The sequence below is a fragment of the Salvelinus sp. IW2-2015 genome, unplaced genomic scaffold, assembly GCF_002910315.2.
Source record: "Salvelinus sp. IW2-2015 unplaced genomic scaffold, ASM291031v2 Un_scaffold2493, whole genome shotgun sequence".
NCBI lineage: Eukaryota > Metazoa > Chordata > Actinopteri > Salmoniformes > Salmonidae > Salvelinus > Salvelinus sp. IW2-2015.
Window position 1 is genome coordinate 113,490 of NW_019943810.1, and position 4,861 is coordinate 118,350.

At 52.0% G+C, this 4,861-nt stretch overlaps 1 pseudogene; it reads right to left on the reverse strand.

Moving 5' to 3' along the window:
- Window positions 1–4,116, reverse strand: part of LOC112074095 (voltage-dependent P/Q-type calcium channel subunit alpha-1A-like) — an 85,829-nt pseudogene extending 81,713 nt beyond the window's left edge.
- Window positions 4,117–4,861: the final 745 nt, after the last annotated feature.

Here is a 4,861-nt window from a genome sequence, read left to right on the forward strand (position 1 = left end):
GAGGAGAGAGTAAATCAAATCCTCGCACCTGCCCCACCCCCCTCCAGCCCTAACCCCCTTGTCTCAACATTAACCCTCTTCTTTTTTACCCCATCCTGATCCGGCTACAACCCCAGCACTTCTCTTTCCCCACACCCCCAGCTCCCGTTCCATTTAACCTTAGACCCAGCACTTCTCTTTCCCACACCCCCAGCTCCCGTTCCATTTAGTCTTAGACCCAGCACTTCTCTTTCCCAACACTCCACCAGCTACCGTTCATTTATCTTAGACCCGCACTTTTCTTTCCCCACACCCCCAGCTCCCGGTCCATTTAGTCTTAGACCCAGACACTTCTTCTTTCCCCACGACCCCACTCCCGTTCCATTTAAGCCTTAGACCCAGCATCTCTCTTCCCACACCCCCAGCTCCCGTCCATTTAACCTTAGACCAGCATCTCTCTTCTCCCACACCCCAGCTCCCGTTCCATTTAGTCTTAGACCCAGCACTTTCTTTCCCCACCCCAGCTCCCGTTCCATTTAGCTTAGACCCAGCACTTCTCTTTCCCACACCCCCCAGCTCCCGTTCATTTACTTAGACCAGACTTCCATCCTAAACCTTATATTTCATTAAAGCACCCTTCTTTATACCACACACCAAGCTCCAGCCCCAGCGATAGTACCAGCTCCATCACCAGCCATAGCACCTGTCCCCCACTCAGACCCAAGCTCAGGCAGTGGCGTGCAGAAGAAGGAAGCTGAAATACCTGCTCCGTAGGAGGGGTGGAGGAGGGGTGCGGCTCAGGCCCCTAAGTTCCAGAACCGCCCGGGACACTAAAGGGTTACAGGTGCCTGGGGTGGTCCTCCACACCACGGGAGATAAGGGGGAGGAGAGGAGCGAGAGAGAGGGCGTAGTGGACGTTGGAGAGAAAGGGGAGGGGGATAGTGTTGGACCGCAGGGGGGAGAAGTAGAAACGAGGAGCGAGGGAGGCAGGTGAGATGGGAAGCGGATAAAGGACAGGAGGAGAGGAAAGGGGTTGCCTCTGGCGAACGATGATTGAAAGGGGCATTGGGAAACGGTAGTGCCAGTAGCCTGGGGAGTTGGATGTTATGGGAAAGTTGTGGAAGGGTTGTTGATCGAGTGAGACAGAGCAAGACAGAGGAGCTAAGACTGAGACAGAGTGAGACAGGAGAGAGAGAGCGTGGGAGTGTGAACATGAGACAGAACAAGAGCATGGGATATAAAGAGACGAGATAGTGACAGAAGAGAGAGTGACAGAAGAGAGAGCGGCAGAAGAGAGAGTGACAGAGGAGAGAGAGAGAGTGGGGCTTTGCTCCAGGGCGCCTGTGAGGCTGTCTGCGCAGTGACGTTGTGACCACTTGCAAGGACAGCAGAGAGAGGGGGCAGAGAGGAGAGGAGAGAGAGGGGGAGATGGGGGAGAGGAGGAGATGGGGCAGCAGGCAGGACAAAGAGAGAGAGAGAGAGTTGGGGGAGAGGAGATGACGGGGCAGGAGGGTAACAACTTACGTGAAGGCGAAGGCCACCAGAGCACCACTAACCACTATAAAGTCCAGGATGTTCCACAGGTCACGGAAATAGGAGCCCTGGTGCAACACCAGGCCCAGATCCACCATCTGAGAGAGAGGTGGGGGGAGGTGGAGAGAGAGAGAAGGAGGAAGAGGGGGAGAGAGAGRGAAAGTGAGAGAGAGAGTGAGAGGGGATGTTAGAGTGAGGGCGACAGAGAGAGTGGATATGTTTTGTTATTGATTGTCTCACGTCAAAAAATTACAAGTATAGCTAGAGTGAAATAGATTCACAATTACCTTAATCAACATCTCAAAGGTGAACACTCCCGTAAACACATAGTCAAAGTAGCGCAGAACCTGCATAAAGGGAGAGAGAGGACACAGAGTTAGCAGACGTAAAGTAGAAGCTCGCTAATAGTTCAGTTAGCATGGAGGGTAAAGTAAAAGTTAGCTAATAGCTAAGTTAGCATTGAGGGTAAAGTAGAAGTTAGCTATAATAGCTAAGTTAACATTGAGGGTAAAGTAGAAGTTAGCTATAATTGCTAAGTTAGCATGGAGGGTAAAGTAGAAGCTAGCTAAACTAGCTAAGTTAGCACAGAGGGTAAAGTAAAAGTTAGCTAATAGCTAAGTTAGCATGGAGAGTAAATATAAGCTAATACGGACACAGAGCTAGCATTGAGTGTCTCACATTGTTGCGAGGTGATTCTGGCCAGACGGGGTCTTCTGCTGCCAGGGCGATACTGCTCATAGCGATGGTAGACAGGATACCAAACTCAAAGAATTTCAGAGTCACAATGTAGTGGCATAGTCTCCGGAACCTGATCACACRCACAGACACACACAAGCAAGGACGTACACACACACACACACAGACACACACAAGCATGCACGTACACACACACACACACAAACACACACACACACACACACAAGCACACACACACAGACACACACACATTGCAACAACAACAAAAAATGCATCATTAACATAATTAATACTGAATATACGTGTGTGTGTGATTGTGATTGTGTGTGTGTGTCTGCATGCATGCGCCCACATACGGGTTGGTGGTAGAGAGGATGAACATGGAGCTATAGGGGGGCATTGGTTTGGGTCCATCTTCATCACCCTTCTCATCATCATCATCATCCTTATCCTCCTTCTTAGGCAGAGGCTCTGTGTTAGCATTTTTATTGACTGGAGGGATGCAAGAAAGAGAGGGAGGAGAGAGAGAGAGAGACAGAGGGGGAGGGAGGGGGTGGATAGGAGAGGAAAGGAAAGGACAGGAAAGAATGAAGGGAAGAAACAAGAATTCAGAAATAGCATGGCATGTGTGGCTGTTTCTCAATGTTTTGACTGAAGATGTKACCTGATAAACCTTGGTCATACACAGTCTCCCTCCATCCCCCCCTCTTTCTTCCCTCTCTCTCACCCTGCAATATGGCGTTGTGGGAAGGAAACATGGGTGGTATGTCCACTGCCGTGTGGTCTGGTATCCGGGTGCTACTTCCGTATGCAGGAACCAGGCTTCCATCTAGGCCCAGGTGGGAGCTGCTGTTGGTCAGGTGAGTGTTGAGGCCTGCAGGGCCGAAGCCYGGACCTGGAGTAGTGTGGTTGGCTGGGCTGGGGAGGCCCGAGGCTGGGCAGGGCTGCTGGGTGGAGCCTGGGGGTAGCTGGGGCTGGCTGGTGGCCAGTTTACTGTTCATGACATTGTCCATGTCCTCGCTGTACTGGCTGTCCTGTCTACAGAGGCTCTTCTGGATGGGCCGTGTGGTGGACAGGTTGGGACCATCCCTATAGAGGGAAAGAGAAGGAAAGAAACAGGAAGAGAGGAAGAACAAGAGAGATTGATGGAAGAGAAGGAGTATGGAATGTCAGAAATGATCTGAGAACTACTGTAAAAGACACTGGTTGACAGAGGAAAGTGTGAGTGCGAGTATATATGTGTGTGTGTCTGTGTGTGTCAGGGTCTCCTCACTTCCTGCGGTGTTGCCGCGTCCTCTTCCCCTCACCATCCACCTGACTGAGTGCATGGCGATGCCGTCTCTGCCTCCTCTCACCTCCATCACCCCCTCTTGCTCCCCTCGCCTTCTCCTTCTGTCCCCTGCTCTGTGCCGCCTTTCCCCTCCTCCTCCTCTTCCACCACTCCACCTCCCCCTCTTCGTCCTCTGGGGCATGCGGTGCTGCGGGTGTTTCCTGTGCTCCGATGAGCCCGCCTGGCCCGTGGGTGGTGGTGCCTTCTCTGGGGCCTCTCCTCTCCACTCTGTCCCAGCATCGTTGCATCTAGGCGGGTATGGGAGGAGTGGTGGTGTTGGAGCTCCTGGTGCTCCTTGCTCTCCTTACGGCTCCTGCGGCTCTCCGTAGAGTCTGCCCGCTCATAGGGCCTTCCAGGGCCTGAACCAGACCCTGAGCCCCCACCTCCTCCTCCCCCACCCTCTCTCGTGGACGTGTGTCTGCTTGGCGGAGCAGCTGGTCGGCGTGCTGCTGGCTGAGGCGGGGGTCAGGCTCTTTGGTGGTCTTGTTGGTGTTGTTGTTGCGGTTCTCCTGGGGGTCCACCACTGAGGGCGTCTGTATGTGTCTTCATGTCAGGACGGATGTGCCGGAGTAGTTCACCTGGAAGAAAGTGGAGGGGGAGGGAGGGAAAGGTTGGGTTGGGAGAGTTGTAAGCAGGGGAGGGACGAAGAAGGCCAGGCGAATCAAGGAGAGGCATAATATCGTTAGCATCCCGAGGTCATATAACCTCCTATTAATGCTTAATTTTTCAAAAACTTGATTCAATTATTGTAAATTGACAAGGACCAACCAATATGTCCATTTGGCACCAGTAATTACCAGGTAGTTCTCAATTATGATGAACTTATATGAGGTAAGTACCCGAAAGTATCAAGCGGTAAGTATCAGCTTTACCCAGACCATAAAAAGTGTTACCAACTTTCATAATTTCTCCCCTTCCTGTGTTCCATGCTCTCTTCCACCCTTCTCCATTTGGTTTGTTGTCTCCTCACTGTCTCCCTTCCTCCTTACCCACCTCCCTCCTTACCCCCCTCTCTGGGGTGTTAGGTAGCCTAGAGGTTAGAGCTTGGGACAGTAACCGAAAGGTTGCTTGTTTGAATCCTGAGCCGGCAAGGTGGAAACATCTGCTGTTCTGCCCTTGAGCAAGGCAGTTAACCCCCACAAGCACTGCTCCCCTGGCGCAATGACGTGGATGACAATTAAGGCAGCCCCCGCACCTCTCTGATTCAGCTTAAATGCGGTAGACACATTTTGATTGAATGCATTCAATTGTGCAACTGATTAGGTTATCGCCCTTTCCATCCCTCCACTCTCCTTCCCTTCACTCTCCTTCCCTTCCTTCCAT